General features: G+C 41.4%; 1 protein-coding gene across 8 annotated transcripts in view; it reads right to left on the reverse strand.

The window, feature by feature from the left end:
* The window catches only part of LOC135247895 (gap junction gamma-1 protein-like), a 64,111-nt gene that overhangs the window by 42,037 nt on the left and 5,390 nt on the right, over positions 1-16,684 (reverse strand). For 3 of the 8 annotated variants that reach the window (XM_064321858.1, XM_064321860.1, XM_064321859.1), the window contains exons 1-2: positions 15,496-16,655; positions 14,874-14,931 (exon numbers count right to left, since the gene is read on the reverse strand). The gene's annotated coding sequence lies outside the window, so the exon portion shown is untranslated. The other 5 variants (XM_064321861.1, XM_064321864.1, XM_064321863.1 and 2 more) reach the window with 5 other exon arrangements.

Genomic DNA, 16,684 nt, shown 5'->3' on the forward strand with positions numbered 1-16,684 from the left:
ATTCACAGGAGACTGCACAAAGGATGTGTATTCAGCTATGAATTATAAGTCTGTGTTTTTGTGTGTGTACAGCATGAGAAGTTGAGCGAGCAAGAGCACAAGTGAGTGTGTGTGTGTGTGTGTGTGAGAGAGAGTGAGCCTGTGTGTGGGTCTGAACTGGGACTCTGTGTCCTGTCCTCCACAGTGACATTCCCACTGGGAAAGAGTCTAATCCTCTGTGTTTGTTCCCTGCTCTCTTCCTTTCATTACATACAAGCCAATGTGTTACGTGAGAGTGGGCTCGTTCAAGGCTAAGCATCCTTTCTGGTGTAAATACGTTGTCCTTCTGGTACTGTGTGATGCACTCTGGGGGCCGCCTTCTCACGACCATTACAAGAATATCAACAATAAAAGTCACCACGGCCAATTTTAGGACAGATCATAATGACTGACTTGCAAACTGCATTAAAAAAGCCTCCTCTGTTGAAGACTACCACCAAAACTAGGCTATATTCTACTATATTCACAATTAGCCTAAGTTATTTACTTCTTTAGATCTGATTTACGCATTAAAATAAGCTATTAAGTTCCCAACAGAATTTTACATTCCTACATTGTTTAAGAACATTTCAATGACCTCAACTAATGTTTATGTGTATGGAGAGTGGTAATACATTCAAAGCCACACATACTTCAGAAAATGCATTAGCCTACATGAGACTATATGGTTTTAGAGAAATGGTTACTTGGTGAAAAAGCAAGCCTTTTGAAAGTGAAATACCATACAATATACAAATTAATTTATATTTCTGAGCTTAAATAAAACCTATTTTTTCCAATGCACAACTTAATTAAATACCATTCATGTCCATGTTCATTCCACATAAATGTATGTTTTAGGTATAAATCAACTGCCTTGACAGAAAAAAAACATGGATTAGGCTAAATGCAATACAAAAAAATTTACATGGTCAATGTTGTGTGGTATAAACCCCCTAAACAGCTTGCACGCACACACAAACATGCACGCACACACACACACACACACAATCTCTCTATGAAGCACATTCATACAGGCACATCCCGCAGTGATTGCATGGCCTATATTCTTTTCTCCCCTTTGTCTCCTAGACCTGAGCTCACCCCAACAGAGGACAGCTCCCCGAAGCTGCCTTGCGCCCTCCTCCCTCGCGGCCCGCTTCGGCACCAGGGGGTGCGCTAGAGGGGAAAACGAAGGGACAGTCTGATCCCAAACAGCACTAACGCAGCCCGATCCACTCTGTTCTAGAGCGTGCACCCCAGCAGAGCAGCTGCACCTTTGCTTCTGGTTCCCCCTCTTTCCAGAAACTCTCACCCTCGGTACCCCTAATCGTACATCTTCCACTTTAAATTCCTCGCTGCCGTCCCTGATTCTCAAAACACAATACCCTACCTTTTGTTTAAATAACCCTGCTCTTACTAATGATACTACTCAATTGGGTGCCCCAGCACTTCTCTAATTATGCATAAGCGCTCAACCCTACCTCCACATCCAAACCAGAACCGGTCTGCATGCCATCTGGTCCATTCTACAGTCGCGGGTAGAGAGGAGCTGGAAGGAGCGACTGGAGGCTTGTGCTTCTCATTTCAGTCATCTCAAAATGAAATTCAGCGCCAGCGGGGAGCTCCAGCGGTGGACAACCCCCCCATTTCACAGAAACACCCAGACACAAAGACCCCGGCGAGCTCGTCTGGTAGGGCTGGATCCCTCTACATCTCCACCCCAGCGTAGGCAGAACACAGTGGAACATACACATTACATCTGCTATTACATCTGAAATGCATTACTTTTTGATTACTGGTGTTTACGCACACTTAGATTTGGTAGGAGAGCAAGGTGCTGTTATAGCATATTTTATGCATACAAAATCATACTGTCACAATTTCCCCTTAATATTATACACAGCGCCTATACCGTATCACACTCTCAAACACATTTTTCAAAAGGCCAGATGACAGTAAAAGCGAAAAGTTGTGCACGATAAATAAGTTGTCATACATCTTTAATGTATGCTTATAAGCCAGCATACAACCGATCAGAGTTAGGCTGTGCGATTCAGTACAGGGCGCAGTGTGCGTGATCATTCATGAAGAGCCACAACGGTCTTTTGAATAAAGTACGGAGCGAACGCCACACGCGCGGAGAGCCAGTTCGCTGCCACACAGAATCTGGTCCTCATCTCTCTCTCCGCAGCCGAGCGCCTGGGCTCCCCGCATACTCCCCGGGGGCGACAGCGGCGACGCGGCGACACAGAGGACAGTGATGAACTGCCTGCAGGATGCGCTGTGGAAATGATAACTCCAGCCTGTAGGCTGCATAATGGAAAACACCCACGTGAAAATGTACACAGGGGAACGGCTCGGCCCAATACAGACTCCGAGTCCACTCTCCGAGGTTCTATATAAGAACAGGGTGAGACTCTTGGTTTTGTGCCATGGCTCAACCAATTTTTGTATTTTAAGTCCGGATGAAAGATAGACATTAACTGAGTATGTATGTGCTGTATGTATATGGCAGATACTAGACAACAGAAAGGAAGACCCACCTATTTCCCCCATGAATAAGAATAGCATGGAGATGAACAATGGGTCAAAATTGCTTATAGAAAGACCTTCAATCAGCACTGCAAAAGCAAGTTACACCAAATCACTTTCAGCACTCCTTGTCATACAGTATTCCAACTCGACCACCAACACACGTTCGCACAATTAAGTTTGAGTACTGTGACTACAGAAAACACCCTTCTTATTATGCAAGGCAACTGGAGCTAAATTCTTTTGTTTTCAGTTGTCTTGTGTATTGAATTATTCTGTGAGCTGTAGAAAATCATACAATTAATAAAAAGAATAATAATAAGAAGAAGAAGAAGAAGAAGAAAACTTACATTTGTAAATTAATACATGCACATTTGCCAAAATCTAAATTACAGTTCATTTAAAACTACATTTCATTTGTAAAACCTGAAAAGAATATACATTTTCAGAATGAATTAATCCCGCTCCCCACAGCTTTGAGCTGGTGTAACCATTCTGTACATTTGCATTTTGTACAGCATATCTTACAAGAGTGCGATTGTACGTCGCAGGGGTGTTTTAAGTAGTTATTTGTAAAGGAATGCATTCGCCACAGACCTGTTCGCCAGGTAGGGGCGAATATCACGCTTTGCATGCTGGATTGCTGTGGCCCCGATCTGAAACTCGTTCCTGTGCTACTCAGCAAACGACGTGGACGACGTCCTGTAGCCTAATTAACCAGTTCAGATCAATCTTTTACGGTGCCCTACCATCTCGACCAAGGAAATTATACACTGGCAAAGGAGTAACAAGTAGAAGAAATAAGAAATTATTTTCACTAATTCCGCGCAAATTAACGTTTTTAATCCTATCGACAGACCAGCGCAAAACAAGTAAATGTTACATTATTTCAAGCAGTTTATTTTATAAAATTATGTTATTATCTGAGTCTCGAAAACATAATCTGTTACGGACAAGGGGCAATTATAAATCCCTCAACTATGATTGCTTAAGTATAAGCGCTGTTATTTGTCATAACCATACACTGATTTTGTCAACACACACATTTACCAATGTCGTCGACATCTGAAAGTAAACCAATAGACCATGGTAATGTAACGTTAGTTTTCAAATTAGTTACCCACGGGTTCGTTCAACTGGTTCGTTTGTTCAACTCGAAAGAGCTATCTTACATTATAATATTACCAAGTTCATAGGCAAACTAATTGCCAAATGCTATTGCTAGCTATACATAAAAAAGTTATAGTAGCAAACTTGCATTATGCACGTTTGTGTCGTTTTTTAAAGCCCCGTGGCGCTGAAATTGTTTTTCGGCGCATTGATAAGATCTCGAACCATCTCAAAGAATTCTAACGTTAATGCACGGTGCATGGTTTCTTACCGCTCGCGGGACAGTGAAGTTGCTCGGGATTCCGCTTTATAGTATTTCTCCTCGTCCTTGTCCAAGTACAACTTTATCTTCTCAACAATGTTGGACTTATCACATTGTTAAATTTAAGTGCACCTATCCATTTATTAATATGTGGTAGCGAACATAGGCTACAATTGTTAAAAAACAGAGCGCCAACTAGCTAGTCAAAGTTCTGACAACAAACCATAATGCTAGACTGTTAGCTTGCTAACTTAGATACTGTATGTTTCACATAGCAACTGTAGATGGTTAGCTAGATATGCTAACTAGCTATAGGCTGACGTTAGCGCCAGCTACTCCCACCGCAACGCTGGTAAAGCGCAGCCGTGATTCGACTGAGATTTAAGTCCGCTTTCTGTCAAAAATACACTTTCAGTGTTCCCGTTTATTGCTATCTACTTCTCCATCGATGGTTATAAAAAACGAATTGACTATTCAGATTGTTAAACATTACCGCTTTTGTTAAGCAGCGGTCTGGTCCGTACGCCGAATTCTTTCCTCTGCCACCCATCTCCCAAAACTCTCCATCCTCAAAAACATAACATTAAAGTTGTTGAATCAGTAGCGATCCACGAAAATTCGACCAAAATACCTTAAATTTGACAGAGAATGTCTTTAAATTAATAACCTTACTATATCCGTGTTGTTGGCTACGCACAGTAATTCACTTTCTAACAGTTTGTCTTCAAGGGATGCTCACGTGTACCCGTTCACTCTCGATACTGACACCCATTCCATTCGCTGTCCGAAGCTCACAGAACGCGCGTTACGAGCGACAATGCGCACAGATCACCGACTGTGAAAACTCCGTAGGCTACAGTCAGGTCTTGTCACTAATTTATAAGAATGCATCGCCACACATTGGCTATTTCGCCAAATAACGTCCACGAATAACTCTTGGCACAAAACAAATTTTTCTATGTAGCTTATATTTTACTTAGTGCCCTCGTGAGACAGATCATAATTCCACAACCGTAAGACATTTATAATTAAGATAGCGTAATGAAAAATGCTAATGTAAATAAGTACAACCACACCCCATGTTCTGGGGTGCTAAGCCAAGAGTGAAGCCTAGAGAGTGATTTAAAACTTTTTGACTATGCAACTTTGTTCTCCTTCATGCAAACAAAAGCTTGCACATGGGGAAAATTCAACACACAGGGATCTGTCTTTATAATGATTAGCAAACTGAGACACTTTTCAAAACCAATTTAAAACTTGGACAACTAATAACTTCAAATTATAGCACCAATCCTCAAAATATATATTTGAACATGATCCTTTGCCACCGCTACAAGCTACAGGGCAGAATAGACATTAGACCCTGAGTTGCCCTGTATAATGGCTGTGTAATATTGCACTGTATGAGGAATGTCTACTTAAATGGCAAAACATAGTCAAACAAGATTTTATACATCTCACTCTCACCAATAAACTGAGCCGAGAAAGGGAAAGCTGTCCAGTGTCTCCTTACACATTAAAAAGTTATGCTTGTAGGGTGAAACCTGCTGACCTAATGATATAGCCAATGAAGTAACTGCATGGATGGATGGAGAGGAGACTACAAGAATCTAGCTGAGAAATTGCCCTTTTTTGCCCACACCAGGGCAGATGTAAGTACAGGATTACGCTCTATTTTTATTTTTTATTTTGTTGTTCAAAAATATGAAGTGAAAAAAACGCAAAGAGAAAGGAAACAAAGTTGAAAACAGGATGCGAAAACAATGCAGTAAGACTCAGATGGTCTGTGAGCACACTCCCCAAAGGCCATACATTTGAGCCGCCTCCATTTCACCAGTCTGTCTTCCATCCCAGTCCAACTGAGATTGAAAAAAGAGACGGGAAATGGAGTCTTGTACATTTTTCGCTGAGGGGTGGTTTTTAAGTTCCTCTATTTTAATCTCTGGAGAATTCATTCATTCTCTGACCAAGGACAATAAAGTCCACTTTTGTTTTTCTTTGTCAAGTCTCTGCAAAGGCGTGTTTCACAATAGAGCTAGATTTAGAACTTAAAACATTCATCTAAGCATATGAGGGAATGAAGGAATGGCCTTTCCCTGCAAAGTTATCCCCTAAGAGAGATGTCTTTTCAGGCAGTGAATCATTTTTCTGCCTGTTGGGACTCCAGGGTGGCCAAGTCATGGCAACTTGGTCCTGACCTTGCCAAACCCTGTTACATTACAGGTACGACAGCTACACGTCTTGTTTTAACATTGTTTTAACAAGGTTGACACTGTGCCCCAGAATAATGGCATGCTTTGGTTGAGACTTTGCATGGATATACACAGTTGGCGTGTTTCAGTAGAAAGCAGCGTTTGATGAAACTGCACAACAAGGTCTGTGGATGTTTGTGAGTAACTATGTCACTATATTTTGAAAAAGACGTCACTGTTGAGGTATTCAAATATACATTTTTGGTGTTTTCAGTGCCACAAAAACTTAGTCCCACTGAAGTCTGTTGCATCAGGCTGAGCTGCAGCAGATAACTAAAACATTTGTCAAATCAATGCTATATGGATGGATAGATGGGACTCCAGGTAAGTGGAAACAGCTTTCTTTCATTTTTGGGTGAACTGTCCCTTTAAAGTTGTTCCATACTTGATTGATTGTAATGTAAGAGTGTGATGGAAGCAATGCAAGCTAAATTGTAATTGATTGTTTAAAGAGTCACATCTGCCACATCGGACTCACTGAGGGACATGAGGAAAGAGTGCAAGATATAATGGAAATGACTAAGAAAGGACAGTGGACTGGTAAGGGAAAAGCGAGAGACAAACAGAACAAGAGGAGCTATTGTCCATAAATAGTAAAAGATCACAGATTGCAGGGATTGCTCCAGGACTCCGATCTGTTCTTGCTTGTGTCTTCAGTCCAGGCGCCCTGGGCCATGCATAGATTCTAGGGATGGTGCCCAATACAAATACCATAGCTATTCGGCAACATTTGAATAATACATTCTCTCCGAAGGTTCTCTCCTCCTGAATTTGGCCAATATTATTAGTCTTCGGATCTTTTCTTCCCACCTCTTTCATGCCATTCGCTCAGAAGTCAGCACCAGGTTTCTCAATTAGACACACACACACACACACACACACCTGCAGAGAGACAGTGAGTGGCAGTTTCCCTTAACACTAGATAGGCCAGAGCAACGCCAAGGGGCTTTGGAGACTTTAAAATTAAAATGGCTCCAATGCCTTAAATGCTATATCCTCCTTCCACGACTTTCCTAAATATTTGGGCTTACAATAACCTGACTGTGTTTTAAAAATTTACCCAGTAGAGTAGACAGCAAACATGTCGCTGTCTACCCCGGCACGCTATTCAACAATTGAATGACTGGTGCGTTGTCACGAATTTCCCAATAAAGCTCTATCGAAACTAATTTCGCACATATACCTGTAATCACTGAAAATTCATTCACTGCAATTGTGGTGAGGTTGATAAAGCCTTTAGGGTGGGGATGAATAATCGTGGACACTGTAGTTATAGAAATGATAGGCTTAGAACAACATTTATATATATATTTTGGGGTTTTCATTTCATTTTCATTAAAACTGAGACTTTGAATAAACTAAACATTTTAGCTACACAACAACTGCGTGAAATATATAACTGATTTGTGTGCGTGTGCTCCAAGCAAATCACCGAAGCTGCGCGTTCTCTGTGAAATTGATAAGAGGAGAGCGACTGTGCGTGACTATGTAGAAGTACACTTCCAGGAGAAGGGAGAAAGAAATGCGCTGAATGACTTATTGCACTTATAGCAAAATATTACACTTTGTACTTGTAACTTCTATTCCATTTTGTGTTTTATGATACACATTTAGCGCTTTTCTCTGTGTTCCTGTAATAGTCCATGTCCTGATACATTTTCCCTTAGCTGAACTAACAAAACAGCTATAATTTAAAAATGTAAATGCTGAAATTGATTCAGTCGTCTCCTTTATTTCAAGAAAATAGTTTTGCAACATATGATTATGTATTCTTTATGAAATTAGGTTGTTGCCGGTACAGAAATCAATCCTATTAAGCTGGATACAGCTGACGCCGCTGGGCATCAGCATAGCGGTATTATGCCTACGCTATAAAAATGCAGCCTTTCAAGAGTTCAAACATTACAGACACAGGTTGTTGGCTAATGGTGCACCCAGCACTGGCTCAGGAGGCTCTCAAATATCCGACCTGCCCCCCGACGGGTGTTTCAGGCAACTTTTCAGTATGGCCAGTAATAATGTGTCTCCCCATCGCTCTAGACTGCTCCCAGCTCATGTGCAAAAATACAACTTGGGGTGGCTTGAGTAAAGCGTAATAGCTTAAGATGTATTCCACCTTGGGAAGCATTACGGTTTTTTCTTTAATTTACTTAAGCTAATGCAAATCAAACACACTGGTAAAGTGAGGCATCAACAAAGAGGAAAGAAAAAGTGTTATCAAACAAAACAAAAAAAAATCAAAACATTTTAGCCTCACATTCTGTTGTTTTTTATTTTATTTGGGGTTCATTGCATGTAATAGTTCATAATGAAGATTTCATAAGAATATTTTTTTATTATAAAATTATTTTTAGCAGTTTATAACTGACTTCAGTGCTCCTCAGGTAGGGGTGGTGGTGGGGTTCATGCAATTTGTACTATGCAGCTCAGAGTAAGGATGAGTAACTATGTTTAGATTTATAAAAACATGCTGTCCATGTTTGAAACTTGATTTCACTATTTGTTTACCTCAGTGTTATAAAAGCTTGTTATGACTATTTAGCATATAGGTCATTGTTTGTTAAATACAGCTTTAAAAAGCAAATTAGCTGTTTTTATTAAATTAAACTGAATTGTTGTTGGTGTAATTGTAAAACCATGACTTTCATGTTTTAACATCTCATCAATAGCAGTGTCAGTGACTATAATGGTAAAAATCTGGGATTTTTGGGTTATAATACAGCTTCCATGTTTAACCCCACCCATTTCCAGGCGACACCACCCCCACTTCCGGTTTTATCACCCTCCACCCATAATAGATTTTATTCTCACTGCATTGTGTAGGACCACAGAGGGATGCCATTACTGCTGTATTCCCTCATGGGAGACATCCTCATTACCCATCAGTCCTCCTGCCAATTGCACACGATACCTCCCACACCTCCCCCACCCCTTTATCTCCTCCAGCGTTATTATAATACCAGTAAGTGTGGGGTTAAGCACCTTCCATGCTATGAGAATCAACCCTATATACATCCACATGCAAGCAACTTGTCCATTGCAACTCCTCCCCCTCTCCTACCAATAGTTAATTAATGCACAAGAGTGCAGTTTCTTCATTGCTTAGGCTCATCCTAGTGACCACTTGAAGTGCACAGGGGAAAGAAAAAAAGAGCATGTAGCTACAGCAGCTGTAGGGTAAGACATTGATTGACAATACAGGTCGACCTTCAGAAAGATTTAGCCCACAATCAACCTTGCCTTGATTTGAAAAGACAACCGAGAACCCACGGGAAACACTATCATTGGCTGAGGAAGAAAATGGGATTCCCCGCAAACCCCGATATCCAATCCCAGAGAGGCTAATACACATATAGTGGTGGCACAATGGACAGTACCACCCCTGAGTGTGTGTCTACACAGATAAATCAGATAAATCACATAGATAGTGAGGTTACCTTTTTATCGCCATGGAAGAGAAATAGACTTGACGTTCCCTTAAAATGTCAAATGGTTCTTGAACAATTTCTGTTTGGTTTGGTGGCCAGGTCACGCACCTGCTTCTTTTCACCAACACTTGTAAATTATCTTTTGCGTGATAAGGTGCAAAAACAGGCTGAAACACAGGGGGGCAGGACAGGACTGTGAGAGGCAGTTGTGATGTTACCTAACCTGACACACCCTGGCCTTGAAACCTCACTGGGACCACCAGGAAATTTAATTTGCTCCTCTCCAAATTAAGAATTCTCCCCGGCACCCTGGTACTGGCCTTCAGACCATTGCTGATAGATTTCTGCCAATCCCTTCACTTAATTTTATGAATGCCTTTCCAATGACTTCTGTTTCAGCTTCCTCAGACCTTAATTTCAATTTCTTTCCCGCAAGGCAGTTAGTTGTTTCTCAATCTTCTGCGCTTTGTCACGGACATGATGTCATTTGTAAGTCCTCTTGCAGAGTCATCGAGTCCTCCTGGCTATATGACACATGCACACTTAAAACCTTTGTAATTTTGTGGACAGATCAATGTTGGGGTATTGTAGATGGGGGTGACTGCATGTGTATAAGAGATCATACCAGGCTTATATGACAGGTCATGCCAGTCAGACTTGCACAAAGAAAACATTTATGGAAGTCACTCTTCCTCAACAAGGCATACCTAGACTTTTTAAGGGATATTAAATTCTTCAGAATGCTTCAAAACTGTTCATCATGTACAATTCCTTCACTGTCCTTTATGGGACTTACAGCAAGCTTATGCATGTACACATTCACATACACATTCATATCTGAGCAATGTATGTTTACCTACACTGATAGGAACGGAAAAATACAAACTAGATCTAATTTACAAACCTGGCACGTATATTTCCATTTGTATACAACGTCAAATTATCGCCATGATAACAAATCTGGTGGGTTAAAACGGAGCAAATAAAGCCGACTTCTCAATCTCTTCTGATTGTGTTTAAATAAATAAAACATGTAAACAATAAATTTTAATAAAACCTCTAGTCTCCCTACAATGGTGACTTCATAATTCCATGTTGAAGCGAGGGATCTACTCCAATTCTCTGAATCTGGTTACCATTCCATCTTAAGTGCCTTCTCCTTCCTTCTACTAGCTGGGTGCCAGGGTTGCATTCTGTAATGTAACTCAGCAGACCAACCGCAATGAAAATCCCAGCGGGTCAATGTTTATCATGTTTTTCTAAATAAAAGGACGCAGCCAACTCAAACAAATTGACTTAATTTAGTGCCCAGCAATTGTAGACAAACTGTTCTAGAGTCAGGTGCGCTAAACCACACAGCTGAATACTTATGTGTGTGAGCGAAACCTATATGGAGGACAGGCAGTAGTAGAGCAATGTGAAACGGGGTATGGTGATGTCAGAATCAAGTGATCGTGCTGTTATTACAGTCATACAGCAGGGCGCAGAAAGGCGGTAACAGGGATAGGAGTACAGTTCAGTTCTATGTTACATGGGTTGAAGGATACAAAAGATTTGGGTGGGCTGAAAGTGTCAGAAATGGAGGAGTATAGCAGCATATCAGACAGGAACCTTGCTGGATGTCTCCTATTTGTCCACTGAGGTGTTTTTACCTCAGTGCACAAGGCTATAAAGACATTACATTGTAAGGTAATGTAAATATTAGGGCCAGGAAAGGACTGTGCAACAACTCTCAAGGGTCAGATCTCAATGGCCAAGTTACCCAGCACAAACTGAGAGGAAACTGAGACAAGCACAGAGCTGCACGGGTGCAACTGAGACACACAGACTGAGGACACCCCACCATCCATTCAGAGGCCTCCACCCCAGCAGGGGCAGATGCACCAGACTGAAAGGAACCCTTCCATCGCCCACAACATCCTACCTCCTCTCCAACACTGCAACTAGGTGGTTTCCCTTCAAAGTGCACTCAAAATTAGCATGACAGTAAACTGCCTCTCTCCATCTCCTCCATTGCAATTCTGGCAAATTTAAATCCAATTCTTTAAACAATTATCCCCCACCGTTGGCCAGCATCGATATGCGGTGCACGGAGGTGGAGGGAATTGAACGCAGGAGGGAAACGCTTAAACCCTAATCAGGCTGATAGCGTTTTGGCAGGGCCACAGGAACTCTAATTCAAAGTGACCTCTTAAAAGCCCCAAGACCAGCCCTTACTGAGTTATCTCCTAGCCTGAAGGAAGTAATTGAATGGAAGAAAATCAATGGGTTATCTGCGGTCCAATCAGCAGATGGCATTGGACAGTAAAGTGCTTTAACAAGTGCGGTCCTGTAGGTGGGGGGGGAAGAATAGAGAGATCCACGGTCATACTTTAATATGGCACTGGAGACAAGGAGAAAGATATTCCTGTCCAAGTTTGGGAGCAGCAGAAACGATCTGTCATCATGTTTGAGGTGTTTGATGTTAATCACATTTCCCTTTTATTCACTTACCAGTGTGTACTTGCTGAGGTCAGATGTGTTTTAATATAGCAGCGTAGTGGTGCATTTCTCATTTTGCCTATCTAATCGTAACAGACACCGTCTGTCTTCCTTTTGCAGTACCATTGCCATTTTAAATCTTAAACTAAAAATCAATTTCCATTCCCCTTCAACATATGTACTTTCTAATCAGTGTGTTGACAACAAGGCTTGTCACAGACAACTTTGAAAACTGCTGTAGGGCATGAGCCGGTGCATACAAAAGAGAATATTCATTTCTGTGGAAGTGTGTGAAGGGAAGAAATGAAGGGAAAAAGAGAGAAAGTGAAAGAGAATCTCTGATACTGCATCTCTGAGATGAGATAAGAAGAGCAAAGCTTTGTTGTTAAGCATGAGAGCCTAGCATAGCATTAGTATCACATAAGGACAGTGTATTCGGAGGCTGTTCTGTAGACGGAGTGTAAAGAAAATGAGAACAGCAATAAATAAAAGAGAAAAGCAAGGGTACCAGAAGTGGGACAATACAACAGAGAGGATAAGGAAATGAATAAGGTAAAGGACAAAAAGAGGACAATAAACAAGGAGCAGAGAGACAAGAGACCAGCCATAAACAAGCCCACAACATCAGTATTCGGGTAACCTGAGGAAATATTTCTTAGGATAAGAGATCCAGTACATATGCTTCCAGCGAATGGTATATTCCCTTTGGATATACTTAAAAAAAAGTATTCAGGGCAAGCTTTGTTTTGCTTAATGTTTAACCACAGTTGACAGTTGCGCTGGGTGCATTAAAAAAAGTCACAACACTGTACATCCTATGATGATGTCATTACCATGAGCGGCAGAAATCTCTGAGTGCCCTGAAGAGATTACCTCTGACAATGACATACAGAACTATATGCGCATAGTGCTGAGAGAAAGCCTTGCCACTGTTTTCAGGCTGCTCTAATGGCAAGGGCAAGACTGAGCACCAGAGCCCCTGTCCCCATCATATGCAATCTCCCAGATGAGATGCAGCCTCTCCCCAGCTGGAAATGGAACTTACTGAGCCGAAAGCACAGCAGAGTGGGTCCTGTCTCACATACAGCCAAAATGTTGTAGGAGCAGTTTGGCCAAGCCAAGCACCTCGAGGCTTCAGCATAGGAGCTGAGAGTGCAACAGACAGAGAGGGACAAGGGCTCGATGAGAAAAAATGGCTGTGGTTGAGAACTGCCAATTCACCTGCCACTTTGGCAAGTGATGTTTTCTGATCTACTTTCTGTATTAAGAATGTACTGAGGTTTGATAATAAGATTTGATACTACAATTCCCATGAGCACTCATGGTGGTGAGACCAGAACTGATGGTGTTCTATGCTGATGGCAGTCTTATGCACCAAATTCTATAGTGTCACCGGGGTTGTGTGAGCTAACTAGGGAGGTACTACCAATTTGACCATCTATTTTCAAGTTGGCTATTAATGAGAAAATCTGAAAAGGCATTTCCATTTTAAACAAAAATGAACAAAAATGTGTTCTTTTTTTAAAAACAGGTGTGTAGATTTAAGGAATTCACTGACTACTATCAGCTAGCTCACTGTATGTAGTGAAAATGAGGGTAATGAGGCTAAAATATTCAAGTGTTCATAATGGCATATTGCCATATGCTGAAACATTTGAATCTTTTAGCCTCTTAACTGATTGCTGAGCTTCATTTTTAGATCAGGAGGTCAAGGAGAATTTCCAGGCCCTTAAATGTAAAGAAAAGTGGCCTAACAGCATTCCCAACGAGATGGTCAAACTCACCTAATATAAAATTCTTGACTTGACCATACTCAAACTTTTCAGTTGGAGTACTGAATTTTAAGTAATTTCCCTACTGTGCACCAAAGGACTCATTACAATTTTCACTTTTGACTATTGATTTTTCAGATGTGTAAACAGTAATCTGGGGTATTCTTTCGGCATTATTAGAGACTTTTTATGCATCCTTCATGAGCACATTGTCTTAGGCAAAAGCAAAATTGGATCTCTACCAAATCAATACAGAAGAAATCATATTCACACCATTCACACCGAAGATAAATATGGTTACAAAAGAAATCAAAATATGTGCTGGCTTTATTGATTTCCAAAAATCAATATTTGGCACACAGGTCTGTTTCACAAAGTTATTGAAAGAGGTATGGAGTAAAGCATACGTTATATTGATATTATGAAATCAATGTATATAACAAATGATGGCAGCATCAACAGAGGAAAAAAGCAGTTCTTTTTAGGGTAGGGATTAAATTTATTTCTTTAACATCTGTACAATATAACTTAATTGACTGTATTAGAACAATCGCCAATCCCTTGTCTAACACTTAATGACAAATAAATTAAATCCCTGCCCACGTTTCAAAGTCATGAACATCAGCGACTGTATGATACTGGCAGTATAATATCTTCATGCCACAGTTCATTACTGTTTTTCGCGTGTCGTGTCTGTAAGTGTATCTGTGCTTTGGCAATGTAAGATTATCGTTGTCATGCCAATAATGCAATCTGAATTTGAATGTTATTTTGAGACAGACGGGACCGGTCTAACACAGCATTGCGGCCAGTCATGCCAGCTTAGCGGGTATGAACTGACACACACAGGACGGGGGCAGAACACGAGAAAGACAAAAAGGCCTGGGGACATAAAGTGGAGGAATAAAGTAAGGAAAAATGCTACACAGGGAGTAACATGGCCTGATGTGACAAGACAGACAGACAGACAGAAAGACGGGATGAGAGACAAGCGCACAAAAGCACAGTTCCTTACATGACTCAGCATCCGAAGGGCTCAGTGTCCAACTCACTTTATATGGAGTGGCAGGGACCTATAATGGAACACGAATGCATAGACACATCAATCCACATCAGGCTGCCCTAACAGTGAAGCCTTCTTCACTGAACAGACAGCCACTCATCACCAATACATTTTTATTTATTAATTGATATACAGTAGGCTAATTTGTATGTTGCATAATGTAACCAATAAATAATACCAAATTATGAAGACCACACAACAACACATCAGATCAACTGTAAACATTCAATCTTTACATTTAAAAACATTAAGTCTTTACATTTCATATTTCAACAAGTTTAAAATAAAAATCTTGTGTGCATGAATAACATTTCATAGTCATGTAAAGCAGAGTTGAAATTCAGGGAGCTATTTACAGTAATTCTATAGAGGTTTTATTTATCCAGGCCTGATGAGGATTATTTACATGTACACACACACAAACACACACACGTACATGCACATGCCTGCCCACATATGCAGTAGGCACACGCACACACTCATATACACATGGCGCACGGCACACCTGCAGCACGCATGCACTCTGTCAGGCAAACTCAAATGCGCAGGCACACTGGTGCACATGAACACTCACCAGCGTGGCGGCGGTGGCCGATGGAGAGGGGCAAGTCTGGCCCCGGCTGCGTCTGCGCAGGGCCATTTTATATCCGAACTAAAGCAGGGAGGCCCAGAGGGGGGCATCCTTGGTTATGTGACTCCCTCCTCTCACAAATTACAGGAAATAGCGTGGCAGCACTTAAATTCAGAAAGCAACTATGCAGACTGTGACATCCAAGAGCATTAGACAGAGACTGTGAACTAGTTAGGTAAAGGGCGAATGGAACAAAAGATGCAGAGTAAAGGCAATAGACATTTTAGCAGACTTGGACAGATGGAAGAGTTGTGCTCAAGGGAGTACTGTTCAAGCTCTCTGCAACTTCCAAAGCACTAATTGCAATTATCCTTATTGTCCTTCCATTTGTAATTAAAACTCAGATACCACCACAATTTATATACAAACTGTAGCAACACTCATTAATGTCTATAACTGGAACAGAGTAACAGACTTGCTGCAGCTGAACCATCATGAATAAATGCAGCACCACCTCCCATAGACAGCCAATCATGGCCCTTTTCTTTTTGACCCATATAGTACGTGCCTTCACACAGTCAGGTCTTTCCCACAAGCCTCGTGCCCCTCCCCTCTCTGACTACAGGGCTCATCTGTCCTGTCCTTCCCAGATCCTGCTTGCACCACCGGCAGACGGGGGATAGCCTATCAACCGCTGGCTATGTCTGTGTGTCTGTGTGTCTCTGTGTGTATGTGTGTGTGTTGGCATCCTCCCTGGGTCCAACTCTGTCAGTTTATCAATCCTTTTTGCTTCTCTCCAGAATAGCAAGCCAATCCAAGTTCATCTTCTAAAGGCCAGAGGATTTGGCCATCGCTCACCTACAGTTTCCTCCAACTGATGCTTCCTCATCTCAACACAAACAGTCTGGGCACTCGACAGTGCTGTGACTCTGGGGCTGACCTTCTCTTGACCCCCTGGGTTTAATGACCTTGGAACATAATGTCTCCACCTAAGCACCTGGAATCCGTGCACACATAGCAAGTTAACCAGTGATACTCACAGGCCACACTACTCCTAAAATATTCATACTATGAGTTAAGACCATGTAGAACCATGGTTAGATCACTAACACCAAACTGCCCAGCGAGTAAAAGCTAGAATCTAGATGTCTAGAGGGGTGGAAATCTAGGTTGAGAGACATTTTGACATAAA

This window comes from Anguilla rostrata, chromosome 2 (genome assembly GCF_018555375.3).
Source record: "Anguilla rostrata isolate EN2019 chromosome 2, ASM1855537v3, whole genome shotgun sequence".
Lineage (NCBI taxonomy): Eukaryota > Metazoa > Chordata > Actinopteri > Anguilliformes > Anguillidae > Anguilla > Anguilla rostrata.